This window comes from Equus przewalskii, chromosome 6 (assembly GCF_037783145.1).
Source record: "Equus przewalskii isolate Varuska chromosome 6, EquPr2, whole genome shotgun sequence".
NCBI classification, from domain to species: domain Eukaryota; kingdom Metazoa; phylum Chordata; class Mammalia; order Perissodactyla; family Equidae; genus Equus; species Equus przewalskii.
The window spans coordinates 45,643,916-45,658,175 of record NC_091836.1 but is presented as its reverse complement, the minus strand read 5'-3'; the positions used below and the strand labels follow the sequence as shown (position 1 = coordinate 45,658,175).

General features: G+C 66.7%; 1 long non-coding RNA gene across 1 annotated transcript; it reads right to left on the bottom strand.

Moving 5' to 3' along the window:
* Positions 1–9,712: 9,712 nt before the first annotated feature.
* Positions 9,713–10,689, bottom strand: LOC139084118 (uncharacterized). The gene is made up of 2 exons (XR_011541436.1): positions 10,295–10,689; positions 9,713–9,875 (listed from the first exon to the last, which is right to left on the bottom strand). It is a non-coding gene; the product is annotated as an uncharacterized lncRNA (long non-coding RNA).
* Between the last annotated feature and the right edge of the window lie 3,571 nt (positions 10,690–14,260).

Here is a 14,260-nt window from a genome sequence, read left to right as displayed (position 1 = left end):
CGAGCGCCGCCTGGAGGCCCAGGGGAGGGGCAGCCGTGGCCCCGGCCCCTGTGGTCCCCGCCGCCCGCGCGTGTCGTCGTCCCCGGACCTGGGGCGCCACTCGGGGCCGAGTCACACCCGAATGTCTCCGTTCACACGCACCGCAAGCCCGAGTTCCCTGCCCGCACCGACCGTTCCGAGGCACCCCAGATCCCACTCCGAGCCCGAGCTGTCCCTTGCGTCTCAGTCACCCCCAAGTGTCACCAGCTCAGGTCCCAGTCACCTCCGAATGCCCCGCGTTTCCCTCAGTGTCACCCACCCCCACCTCGGACTGGGCTCCAACCTCCTCGCCCCAGGCACAGAGCGTCCCCATTGTGACTGCGTCTAGGTCCCTCTCCCTGTCACCTCATCGGCCCGAGAGTCAGTCCCTCCAGCCCGGGGTTTCCCTCGGGGTCGCTGCCCAACTCCAGCGTACCCCTCAAGGTCACCTTTCCACCCTCTCCACCCACGTGACTCAATTGCCGCCTTCCAGAGAACAGGTGGGGCCTTCCTGGGAACAGGTGGGATGGGGTGGGGATGGGGATCCGTGAGGTCAGGAGTCCCGGCTGCCAGGACCATAAAGCCAGGCTGGTTGACCCTCCTGGAAAAAAGCTGGAACTCGGGGATGGGAGGCACGAGGGAATCACAAACCACCAGACCTTCAGGAAGGAGGCGAGGCAGCTCTTATTTAACTGGACAGCAGGTGGTACACGCAGCACAGACTCTGCCCCGGAGGGGTACGCGGGGCAGCCCGACCACCGGGGGCTTCACTCTGCATCCCCAGGCCCACTCCATCTGACAGCGGGCAGAGCCTCAACGTTCCTGCTGTGCCCTGGGCCGGCCTGAGGGCTGCACAGGCCTCCTGTGTCCTTTCTGGGCCCACAGGGACCTGTTCCCCACCCGAGTGCCAGAAGGGGGTCACAGCTCCTCCCCCAAGTTAGGCAGCTGCAGGACTCGGGGAGAAGGGCCAAGCCTGCTCAGGTCAGGCCAGCCTGGTTCCGGAAGCCCAGAGTTGGCATTTAACGGTCTGGGGGCCCGGGCAGCTTCCTGTTGAGTAACTGGCTGCTGGGAAGGGGCAGGCCTGGAGCGTGCCCCCACCAGGCCTGGGAGAGGAGGGGCGAGGCTCCAGGCCCAGAGGGTCGTCCAGGCGGGGACACAGCTGGCTTCCCTTTTTCATGGAAGGGCCACCCACCCACCTGTCCGTCCTCCCTGGGAGCCCAGCCCAGCCATAGGTTGGACTGGGGGGGGGGGCCCCAAGTGCGGAGGTGGGGGAGGAGGCCTGCAGCAGACAGCTGGGTCCACCCACCCCATCCTGGGCCCCATGCCCCCCCAAGTCCCTCCTCCAGACACAGGCCTGGGTCCAGGTCCTCGTCTCCTTGCCCAGGCATCAGCCCACCCAAGGCGGGCGAGGGGCTGCAGGCTCCAAGGGGGCTTGACTCCTGTTCCTGCTGAACTGAGCCAGTCTGCACAAACCAACTGTGTTTCAGCTCAGTAGGCACGGGAGGCAGAGCCCGGGGAGGCACGGGGCAGCGGTGGCGCGGCGCGAGGCAGGGCGGAGGGCCGAGGAGGCAGGAGCCGGGGGGCGGAACTTAGCCACTGTGAACATGACTCGGTGTGGACCCTGCTCACAAGCAGCTAAGCCCTGCTCCCCAGGCCAGACGCAGGTGGTGGGGGCCTCTCTGCCAGCCCATCCCCATCCCCGGGCAGCGTCCTCGGTGGCGGTGGTGGTGGTGGTGATGGTGGTGGTGGTGGCGGCGGCCCCAGAGGCAGGGCACAGGGTCGGTTGGAAATCCCTGGCAATGTGATTTGTGACAAGCAGCAAATCCCATCCCCAGGAACCCCAGCCGGCCGTGGCAGAGGGGTGGGGGCACTGGGTGGGGCCAGCGGCTGGCACCTGGGGGGAGAGAGAGAGCAAAGGAGGCAATGAGATTTGAGGACGTCGGTCCTCCAGGTCCCGCCTGACGCCCCCCTCGGAGGTTTGCCGGGAAGCCCTCTCCGCATGTGCAGCCGCAGCTGGAGGGAGAGCGGGAACACCAGGCTGGATGCCCCCGCCCCGGCCGCACCCTGCCTCCCAGGCGCGGAGAGGCATGGGTGCCCCGAGGGTCCCTTTCAGCCAAGGAGGCTGCAGGAACTCCCAGAGCCAGGGCCGCCTTTCCCGCCCCCCCCCGCCCCCCCGTTACGGAGCCCTGGGCAGCTAAATGGGGCCATAAGGAGAGGAAGCCGACGGGTGGCGGGCAGGCGGGTGAGGAAGTGATCTCACTCCAGCTGGCGCCACTTCCTAGAAGCCTGAAGGGCAGGAGGAAACCACCAACAGGGCCCCCCCCAACACACACACACACACACACACACACACACCCTCCCCCTGTGGCCCGGCTCCTCAGCGGCGGCCGGGACTCAGCCCGCACCCCAACAGGGCGGATGCCGGCAGCGGCGCCCAGCTCTTCCCCCAGCATGATGCCCCCAGAGCGCCGGACCCAGGCTCAGGATGTGGATCCCTGCTTGGCAGTTTCCCAAATGCCCTCCAAGCCTCAGTTTCCCCATCTGTCAAATGGAGCTCCAGGCCTCGCAGCACAGTGAGGACTGACCAACAGGGTGTGTGCTACTCAGCAAGCACGCTGTGCTGGGACCGCCTGCAGGATTTGTGGAGCTGGGTGCAGAATGAAAATGCAGGGCCCCTAGTTCACAAATTAAGAATTTCAAGACACAGGCTAGCCCCGGGGCCAAGTGGTCAAAGTTCCACGCACCCCACTCCGGCGGCCAGGGTTTGCGGGCCGGATCCCAGGCGCGGACCTACTCCACTCATCAGCCACACTGCAGTGGTCCCACATACAGAATAGAGGAAGACTGGCACTACATTGTAGCTCAGGGCTAATCTTCCTCAAGCAGAAAAAAGGAGGAAGATTGGCAATGGATGTTAGCTCAGGGTGAATCTTCCTCAGCAAAAAAAAAAAAATTTCAAGACATTGACAGCAGAACATTCAACCAAGCTGCAGGTCCTTCTGAGCAGGAAAGCCCTGTGAACCGCCCAGGAAGCCAGCCCTGTGTTCAGGAAACAGAGGTCTCCCTTATGCACAGCCCTGTGGCTAGGAGATCCCAACTCTGGAGCCAGTTCAGTGGGATTTGAACCCCGGCTCTGCAGCTTCCTGGCTAGGTGACTCTGGGCAAGTCATGCAACCTCTCTGGGCCTCCGCTTCCCATCGGCAAAGCAGGAGTAATGTCATGGTAAGGATCCCATGAGTGATACGTGTAATTAGGACAGGGCCACACTGTCATCATGGACCAGGCAGAAACAGGAAGGATGGTGGATGTGAGGACACCACACACTGGTAGGGCCCCAGTGCCCGGATCTGGTGGCGCCCACACCAGTAGACAGGTGGAGAGAGATGTCCTGCCCTGTCCCCCATCCCTCACGCACACAGACACACACACACACACACACACACACACACACACACCCCTTCTTTCCCACCAGGCCCCAGCCCAGCCCCAGCCCCTCGGGGTCTGGGGGCACCACCGGGAGCAGCCGCAGCCCGCAGGGCAGCCAGCCTCCCTGGGCCGCCTCCGGAAGTGAGACAGCACATTCGTGTCCCAGGGACGAGAACGGGAAGGGCGGCCATTTGGCCAGGACCGTTTCCTGTGGGGTTTCCCCTGCACAGAGCCCCGGGCTGGGGCCAAGGCCACTCCCCGTCCCCCACAGGCACAAAGGGCCTGGGTCTCGCGGGACGGGGCACTGCCATGCAGGTGCCCGGGCGCCGGCCCCAGGACGGGCAGCGTGCCTCTCAGGCTCAGGGGCGACAGGGTCCAGGCAGGGCCCAGGCTCCTGGTGGCAGCATGGGGGAGGGGGTGCAGGGCCCGGCCTCGCGATGTGGGGATGCAGGGATGGGGCCCGAGTCTGCCCTGCAGACAGGGCGTGGAGGCATGAGACAGACACAGGCACGCAAGTTGCCCCCCCAGCCCCATGCTCCAAGAATGAATCAGGGGCAGCTTCCGCCGGGGGCGCCACCACCACCGCCCCCAAGCCTGGTCCCCAAATACTTTCCACCCTCTCAGGAGCAGCTGGGATCGGAAAATACCACGGGCTGCAGGCCCCGCCCTGCCCGCCGCCGCCCGCCCAGCCTGTCACTAACGCTTTGCCTAATGGGCCCAGACTCTCCGCAGAGGCTCCCGGGGCCGGCCCCGAGCCAGCCGCCAACCTGGGCTGCCCAGCCAAGGGCTGCCTGACCACCGGCCCCCCGCCCCTCGCCTGACCGCGTCGCAGCCCCCGTGACGGCCGGCCCGAGGGCAGCCCTCGGAGGCTGGCCCCCAGGAGCAGGGAGGGAGGGCGCTGGCGAGTGGGGGGGCCCCCCCCCCCCCGCTGCCCACCCAGGGCTGGGGGAAGGGGCAGGCCCAGGAAGGGGTGAGTATCTGAGGGCTGAATCACTTGTTATAAATAGGGGAACCGTGCAAGACACATCCCAGCCCCCAGTGTGCCCGGCCACGCCACACCACACTCCAACCCCTGCTGAAACTGTAGCCCTTCAGACCGGCCACGATTCCCAGGGGCCCCCGAGAACCCACACTGTGAGCCCTTCATGGAGGGGGGCCCCCCACCGCCTGGCCACCTCTGCCTTACCCTCAGATGGGTCCACGTCCTGGCCTGGCCTGGTTCTTTGGGGCCACTCGCCTCGAGGGCTGTCGCTGGCTTCTAGGCCCCATCGTCTGCCCTCACACCACAACAATTCCCAGGCCCAAAGCTCGGGGTCCCCGGGCTCCCCAAGGCATTCCCAGGGTGGGGGTGACCATGTCCTGAAATGGTGATGCCAGACCCAGGCCAGGGGGAGGCCGGAGGGCTTTAGCATCTCAGAAGTCAGCTCCCTGGCCCCTCACCCCCCGACCCCCGGGCCCAGACCACCCAGGCCTGCTCAGCCCAGGGCCACAGCTCAGTGACCACACCCAGGGTGGCGCCAGCTCCAGCACCCTGAGGCCAGGCGCTGCTGGAGCATGACTCAGCCGTGCCCAGCATGGCGGCGGCCGCCTCTGCCACACACACCCACGCCACTGCCCTCCTCGTCGGCCTTCCCAGGGGACCGGCCTTCCCAGACGCACCTCTGCGCCCACCCAGGGTACCGATGGCAGGAGGTAGAGGGGCCAGGGAGCCCCAAAAGGGATCTGAAGGTGAGGGCCTGCCTGGAACAGGGCAGGGGATGGCTTCCCAATGCTCCCTCTTTACAGATGGAGAAACTGAGGCACAGAGAGAAAGGCAGGCCCAAGGTCACGCAGCAAGCCTAAGAAAAGGCCAGGCCTGACCCTCACATAAAGTTGGGCAGGGCCAGCCCAGAGAGGACAGGCAGGCGTCTTCTTCGGACCACCCAGGGCTCCTGGCGGTTCTTCGCCGCAGACAGTCGCCCCCACCCAGCCTCCCGAGGCGAAGGGCACGCTCTGGAAAATGCCTCAAGGTGTATGGAAGCGCCACCCGGCCCAGGGCAAGCAGGTCACCCCACTGTCCCCAGGGGGCCAGTTACCCTGAGGCGGCAGACGGGATGGGGTCTGCCCCGCAGCCACGGCCTGCGCAGGACATCTGGCCTCCACTTGCAACAGGCAGGGTGGGGACAGGGGTCCCTGGGAGGACCCCCGGAGCATCCACCTTCACTGTTTGTCTCCAGCGAGCAAGGGTCTGCGGAGGCCGGGAGGCTGGGCCAGCACAGACAGGCCCGACCCCCGGACACGCCCTGTCACGCATGTGCTCCGCGTGCCAGCCCCAGGCCAGGCCGGCAGCTATTTTGGGGCCCCCTCTAGGCCCACACACAAGGCCTGCCAGTTGGGGTCTTGAAGGAGCTCCCAGAGGACATCCTGCAAGGACAGAGAGCAACGGGTGCCCTCCTGGGCACTAGGACAGAGCTGGCACCAGGCCCCAGGGCCCGTGCCTTCCCAGGACAGACGGTGGCATGTGAACACATGCACACGGGCAGCCTGGGCAGGGCGTGTGGGCGAGCGGACAGGGTGTGTCCCACATCACCTCCCTTTGAGCCCGGACACCTGTCGGGTGCTGCCCTCCAGCTCGGGCTGGCATGGGCAGGGCCGTCAGGGGACACCCCTCATGCCAGGGGTCTCATAGTCCCCAGCCTCACCCTCAGACGCCACCGGTCATGGGCGGGCAGCTGGTTGGGGCTGGGGCAGAGAGGGGGCAGGTGACGGGCCGACTGCAGCCCTGAGGCATCCAGGAAGCCAGTGGGTCTGGGCCTGGCTGGGCTGCATGGGTGTCAGAGCAGGACGGGGCTGCGGTCAGTCTGGGGCTAGGACGGAGGGCTGGGGTGAGCTCAGGGCCCTTCCGCCCTCCTCCTGCAGCCCCAGAGCACCGACCCGCTACACAGGCCTGGGGAGTCAGCCCTCCAGGAATCTCCCCGACCAGGCCCATTCTATGAATGAGCCCTCCTCTCCCGGGCCAGGAGGGAGAACAGGGGTCCCCCGATGTCCCGCCAGCCCGGGCTGCACTGGCGGCCCACTGCCCCGCCTCCTCCATGGGAGGCCTTCCCCGGGCTCAGCGGCTGACATGTCAAGAACTTGAACCACTCTTGCCCTCCCCCATCCGCAGAACTCCGGCAGACCCCGAGCGCCCCTCCAGCCCAGCCCCCAGAGCCCAGACAGGCGCCCCCAGGGACCCAGGCACCCGCATATCCATCCCCTGACCCCAGCCTCCGGGCACAGGCCCTCCCACCCTGCGCCCACTCCCTGCCCACTTTGACCTGCCCGGGGCGCGTCGGGACCCGCCCTCCCCACCGCGCTCTCCTGGGTCTCCCAGGGCGGGGGTTCTGCTTGGGGGGAGTCGGCGGGCCCCCGGGGAGGGGTAGAGGCCGGGCCGCCCTTCCCCCGCTCCGTAGGGGGCGCCCGGGACCCTGCGCGGTGCCCGCTGTCCCCCAGGACCGGCGGCGGCGCGCGGGGCGGCGCCCTCCCTCCGCTCGCCAGGGGCTGGGGACCCGCCGGGCGCACCCCCTCCGCCCACGAGTCCGGCGCGGAAAGTTGCGGCCGCCGCGGCGCCGCCGCCTCCCTCCCGGGCCCTCGGACTCACCCGCGGGGAGGGCGCCGCGCCGGGCCGGGCGGCGGGGACGAGGGGGCCCCCGGCGGGCCGGGGGCGCCGGGCGCGCTCCATCCCACTCACTGGCCGGCCCGCGGCGGGGCGCGATCGCCTTTAAAACCTCCCGGTCTCCTCCCCCGGGCCGGGCGCGGGGCGGGCGCGGGGCGGGGCGGGGCGCGCCGCCGTCATGTGCCCCCGGGCCGGCCCGCCCCCACTTTCTCTCGCCGGTCCCCCTACTCCGTCGTCGCGTCCCCGACTCTGCCCCAACTTTCTCCCTCCGAGTCCCGACTCCGCCTGGTCCCCAGACCCAGCCCGACTTCCCCCTTCGGGTCCTGGACTCCGGGTCCAGCCCCAGTTTTTAATCGAAGGCTCTCCGTGCTGGGGTAGGCGGGAGCGGGGGTCCCAATCCCCATCGCACCCCCAAACCCGTCTTGGCCTCAGTCCTGCCCCTGCGCGGGAAGAGAAACCCAGGAGGCCGTGGGCACAGGGAAGGGAGGTCGGGGGAGAGGTGCCCGACCCAGGACACACGGCCACTGTGCAGCCCCGTGGGAGGGTCTGGGCCTGGGTTTTGTGGGATCCTGCCAAACACAGTCCCCACTTCTAGTGCCTTCTTCAGCCTCGGGAAGTCCCTCCTTTTATCCCACCCAACCCTGTCCTGCTGCCATTGAAGACTGTCTGAGCCTGGTCCAGGTGGGCCCTCGGTCTAGGTCCCCTCCTGGCTTAGGCTTCCTGGCATCCTTGTCCCCCACCACTGGGCCCCTGGGAAACTCCCCAGCTCCTGGAGGATCCCTGGGAGAGGGGCCTTCCTGGATCCCTCCCTCCTCCCCCAAGTGCATGTCTGTCCCGCCTCATCCTCCGCAGACCTCCCCTCCACCCTCCACCGGGAGGAACACGGCAGCATTGTTCCCCAGGACGGGCCCTGCCTTGGGGCCTGGCCCCGTGCCCAGGTGGGGGGCCGGGAACAAAACCCAGCAAAGGAGGGGCAGGGTGCCCTCTGCCGCCAAGCCAGCCTCCTTGGGCATGCCTGGCCGCCACTTGGCCCTCTCCAAGATGGGACGGGGGCCCTGGCCCCCAGACCACCACTAGCACCGGCATGCCACCGCCGGCGGGGGTCAGGAGCTGGAGGAGTCTTCCCAGACCTGTGTGGGCATTGCTTTAGGGTGATGGCTTTTCCTCACCACCCCCCCCAACATTTTCAAAGTCACACAGTGGGGCTGGGGGTCAGATTCTTCACCACCCACCTCCCAGGCAGGAAGAGTAATGCTGGGGTGGGGGGACCCAGCAGCAGGCCCAGGCAGGGAACTGGAGGGGCTGGTTGGACACCTCTGAGTCACCTTGCACCCCAGAATTCCTCCAGAGTCCCCCATTTTCCCAGTTCAGCTCAGCCGGCTCCCCCTTGGATCTTGGTGGGGCTGGAGTGGGGGGGGGGGGAGCCACACCCAGCCACCATCCCACAGGACCAGCCTTAGGGGCTCCTGGGTCTTTCTTCTCTGCGGGGCCCAAGGGGCAGGCTGGCCCCGGCTGCAGGATCTGGCAGGTTGGGGCAGGAGGGGGCAGAGCCGCCCATGGGGCCCCTGGGGCAGATTTGGGGTAGCACAGAATTCCCCGACTCAGGGCGGGGCCCAGCAGGGGTGGGGCACTCGCCACATGACCTCCTGAGCAGCTATAAGCAGGAGAATGGAGTTCCCAGGGCCTGGGGTCTCCTGGTGGAGACACACACACACACACACACACCTGTCACTCCGGAAGTACAAAGTAACCAGGTTATGACAGGGCACCCCTCCACGCTGCCCCTCCAGAAGGCTTCCTTCACCCCCAGAACCAGGCCTCCCCACCAGAACCACCCTCCTCCCATCGTCAGTCCAATGGGGCACACAGTTAGGGGAAACGCTTCCTCCATGCTGGCCTCCGGGGACACCAGTGCTGAGGTCCCTGAGCCTGTATAAGCCATCCCATCATTCCCATGCACGCAGCTCGAACCAGCCCAGCTCACATAACATCCCTCAGCCCAAGGCTGGAGGATCCTCCTGGTGCCCCCCGCCCTCTCTCTGGACCCCAGACACCTGCCCTCCGGTCCCGGGGTCCTGAGCCAGCCAGTTTACCCAGGGAGAGCAGCCAACCTGGCCAACCCAGCCTTTGTCACGACAGAGAGGAGTGAGGGAACAGGGCCAGGGTCAGGCCAGGTCAGTGGTCCAGTGGCACAGGGCACACACACAAACATCCATCGAGGGCCCACTGTGTGTCAGCGCTGTTCTGGGCACCGCGGACACAGCAGAGAGCAGGCAGAGAACATTGCCTGCCCTCGAGGGCCAATGTCTCCGGAGGAACGCACACAACAGAGAGAGAGAGGTCTCGAGATATGTAGGGCGTTGGGTGGTACATGGTTGGGGGAGAAGAGGGGACAAGGTGATGAGGAGTGAGGGGCTGGGGGGGCCAGGTCAGGAAAGGACCCTGAAGAGGAGGTGACGTTTGAACAAAGACATGTAGGAGGTGAGGGAGGATCCCGGCAGACATCTGGAGGAAGAGAGTGCCAGGTTGCGGGGACAGCCAGTGCAAAGGCCCTGAGGCAGGGACATGCCTGGAGTATTTGAGAAACAGCGAGGAGACCAGTGTGTTGGACTGGGGAGGCGAGCAGAGAGGAAGAACGGTGTTTAAACCTTTACTCCCCAACTTTCCAGCTGGGTATCTTTGGCCAAGCGATCGTGCCTTTCTGATCCCCAGTTTCTTTCAGTAGAATGGGCCTGAAAGCAGGGAGTTGGTCTTCGTTATGAGGCTCTGAGGTGAGAAGTGCGGCGTCCGGCGGGGCCTGGTGGGGGGTTGGAAGCTAGGTGACTGGGGGCACAGTTACACGAGGTACACATAGCCATGCAGGCCTGGTGTGGGGGCTGGGTCGAGGGACCCTGACAGACCAGCTGCCCTGTGGGTCACCCTGGCTTGCACGCAGGGCCGCCTGCCGGGCCCCATGGCAACAGCGCACACAGAGACATCAAACAGGCTGTGCCGAGGAAGTCCCACGTCACTGCGGTTAGGTGGCTCCGCCCAGGCCGGCCGCGGCTGGCGGCTCTGCTCTCCTGCCAGTCAGGGCCCCTGCCTCCCGTCACCCGGCGACAGGCCCTGTTATGGACCTAGCCGGGATCCCACCACCTGCCTCCTCACTAGGGCACCAGCCACTCCCCACATCAGGGGAAGGACAGTATGTTGTGGCCCCAGTTTGCTGCCACTAACCTTTCCATTCACCGGCCCCAGCCCCGTCGGGAGTACCAGGAAAGCCCTGGCCCGGCACCCATAGTCCAGATCGGGCAGAGGGGCCCCAGGGATCTGTGGGGACCCCAGGGGGTGCCTGAAGTCGTGAGGCCAGGGTCCCATGGCGCTCAGGGGGCACTGGAGGGGCGAGTCAGACAGGAATAGCCCCCAGGCCCGGCCCAGCCCCCACCCAGGGACTGAGTCACCACCCACCCAGCACCGGATGACATCAGGGCCTGGCCTGCCACCCGGACTTGGCATCGGGCCAAATGGGGGCGCCTTAGAGATGTCCCATGTGGCTGCCCTCTGCCCTCTGCCGGGCCGCCAGGCGCAGGGCTAAGGAGGAGCCCTCCTGGGGGGGGTCTCCCCCCAATCCCATCCCCCCTTTCCCGGGGATTTCGGGCCCCAGCCCCTCTGACGTCACTGGGGGTTGCTATGGCAACTGGCCGTAGTTCCCAAATAAAATTACCGCGGGCGGGTTAAGTTTCCTAGGAGGCAGCCGACGGGTAAACAATGGCGGTGACAGGCGGGGCCGGCTAGGGGCCGTCTCCCCCCCCACCCCCATCCCCACTCCGCCGGGACCCGGGGGTCCCCAGGCGAGGAGCAGGGTCCCCCTCCCCTCCCGGGACCGAGAGCCCGCGAGCACCGAGGGGCCTGGCGCACAGATGGGGGACAGCGCGGCCATGAGCGGGCTGAGCGGGGGGATGGGGCGCGGGGGGACCCCGGAGGGAGGCGGGTGCGGGGAACAAAGGGGGACCTGAGGCGGGGGTCCCGGCCCCCGAACGGCCCACCCCCGCTGCGCGGCCGCCCGTCCAGCTGTGGCTGCTCCCAGCTGCCGGGCTCCCCACATCTGGCGGGTGCGCGCTCACTTCCTGTCGCCGCAGCTGCTTGGAGGGAGGTAAAAATAACCGTCCCCTGCTGCCTGCCGGCCGCCCGGCCGGGAGAGGAGCCCCCCGGGGCCGCGGAGAGGAGGGCGCCCGCCCGCGCTGCGCGAGGGGCTGCCAGCCTGCTGCATCGGGAAGGCCCCTACCTGGGCCACCGGGACCGCGGGAACCTCGTGTCCCAGCCCGCTGCCTGCCGGTGGAGGGCGAGGGGCCAGCCCTAAGGGCTCCTGGACTGTAACACGGGCCTGGGTTCTAGACCGGGGTCCCTCACTTACTGGCTGTAGAGGGAGGTCGCTAAAACACCCCCCCCCCTGCTTTCTGGGCCTCAGTTTACCTAAGGGTCAAATGGGGACGATGGGATCCACTTGGAAGTGCATTGGCTCTGCCCTTGTAGCTGTTATCTTTTCCCATCCCGGGGGCCCCAGAGGCCCTCAAGGGCTCTTGCCAGATAAAATACGGGACACCCAGTTAAATTTGATTCTCAGATAAACAGCAAATCATTTTGAGTATAAATATGTCCCATGAGATGTTCAGGACATACCTATACTAAAAAAAAAATTGACTTGTTCTGTATCTGAAAATCAAATTCAACTGGGTCTCCCATGGTTTTATTTGTTAAATCGGGCAGCCGTATCCCCAGCCACCTCGCCTTTGGCCTGCAGACACCGCCGCAGACCCTGGCCTGCTCTCCATGCTCAGGCCTGGCACCTTCCGGCCGTCCTCCAGAAAGGCCTGTGTCATCCCATCACATGTGCCCTCCACCGTCCACTAAACAAAGTTCCTCCCTGGTCCCCACCTCGGCCACAAGGCCCCAGGTGTGGTCAGATCGCCACTTCTCTCCAACCTGACTTTCACACTCGCCTACTTGACTTGCGAGCATCCTTCAAATCCTAAGCGTCACCTCCTCCAGGAAGCCTTCCTTGCCTTCCACATGACCCTCTGACTTGAGACTCCCCGGGAACCTGCACTCGTCTGCCTCCCCACTCAGACACTGCACGGACTGACTTGATCATTTGAGTCAAATGAACATTTCTTAAACGACGCAAAGGTGACCCCTTGCCAGGCAGCAGGTCACTTCCCTGACAGAGGCCAGGTGGGGGCATGTGCTGCCCACCCCACCCTGGTGCTGGTACCCACTCTGTTCCCCTCCCCACAGGGTCTGGGGCCCTGGGCGGCCCTTCGTGCAGCCTTCTGAGGGCTCCCATGGGCAGCTTGGTGGGGACCTTCATGGGGTCCTGGACAGTCCGAAGGGAGGGAGGTGATGCTGGCTCCTGGGGAACCCTCTCCCTGGCCTCGGAGAGCCTGGCAGTCTGGGAGGGGGCCTGGCACAGCCTCTGGAGGGCATGGCCCTCCGTGGACAACCCCCAAGGAGCCATGGGGCCCCTACCGCACCCTTACACCTCCTGGCCACCTCCAGCTGGACTGTCACCCCCACGCTGGAGACTCCCACAGACAGGACCGCCACCAGGAGGGGGCATGTCTGGCTGGGAGGGGCCCGGGAGCCTAAGTCACCCTGACTGGGTTCAAGCTTGGTGCTCTGCCTTCTCTGGCAAAGATTTTTTCGTTTCTGAGACTCAGTTTCCCCATCTGTAAAATAGGAATTCATACCAGGGACCCATGCGAGGGCTATTGTGAACCTGAAATGAGTCGATATACACAGGCACGTAGGCGGTAGAACAGCCTGAAACACGGAACGTGCTCCTAAGGGTGAGCTCCTCTGACTGCGGGGCGCGCGCGGGACGGCGAAAGCCAAAATCCAGCCCCACAGCTCTCCGGACGCCCCCACCCCAGGCCGGCTCCCCAAGCCCCTCTCGGACAATGGTTTCGGCCCCTCGGGGCGCCGCTCTGGCCCAACTCCTCAGGGGGTCCTGTCGCCGCGCGGCAAGCACCCTCAGCCAGCCCCTGACCCTCGCGCGCGCCCCCGGAGCATCAGGGGTGCCGGCTGGCTTGGGGCACACGTCGTCCGCCCTCCCGCCCCCACTGCACCGCACGCTCATCTCCGCGCCCGCCGGGACTGCGGGGTCCCCAAGCCGGGTTGGGCCGTGGGGCGCGGGGCCGCGCGCGCGCCCAGCTGGCCAGAGGCTCGAACCCGCGGCCCGCGCGGCCGGGGCGGCCCCCGCGGCTGTTGCCGGACGACGCGCTGTTTGTTGGCGGGGGCGGGGCGGGCGCGGTGACTCACCGCGGCGTGATGCGGGCGGGCGCGGCGCCCGCGGCCTGGCGCGCAGCCCGGCGGCTGGAGGGCCCGGCGGCTGGGCGCCCGGGGCTGCGCGGGGCCGCCCGGCGCCCGGCGGGCTCGGCCGGGCCTCTCACTCTCCCCCCGCTGCGGCTCTGCGCTCGCTGCCTCGGTTTGCTCACCGGGGAAATGGCGCGGCGTCGCTGGGATTGTTACTCAAGTCCGCCCGGCTCTGCTTTGGTCGCCTGTCTTTGGGCAAACTCCCGTAAGCTCACCGAGCCTCAGTTCCCCATCTGCGAAAAGGAGGTAGCAAGAAGATGCCGTCTCTGGGAGGGTTTGAGGGTTGCATGGATCGATAGTGAGACAGTGGCTGGCACATCTCAGTACCAGGAGGGGTTTGCCCCACCCCAAGGAGGGTGGGAGTGTGGGAAGTTTTCTCCGTGGTCCTAGCCCTGTAGGGCAAGAAGGCCAGGTGGGAGCCCCTGGAGATGGGTGTGGGTCACAGGCCCAGGGTGGCCCGGCATGGAGGTTGTTGCAGAGGTCTGACCCCAGGCTAGAGCTGGCAGCACCTGCTGCAGGCGGCGGGAGGGGGGCCGGGCATGTGACTCACTGCCCAGCAATGAGGCGTGAGTCACGCAGGGCGGGGTCCCCCGGCAGCCCCCCCAGGCACTCCCACAAAGGCCCTTTGAGAAGAGTTCCCCACTTCCCTCCCCCGCCCCTAGGCCCTGGGGGGGTGGGCAGCGGGGCCAAGGCCCTGCTGGGCTGCCCCAGGAGCCGGGCCTGGGCCTGGAGGCGCCGGCCGCTCCAGCCATGTCTGTAAAAAGTCACCATGGGCAGCCAGGCGTCCCCAGGGAGGGGGCTTTCAGGCTGCCTGAGTCACTTTGGGGACAG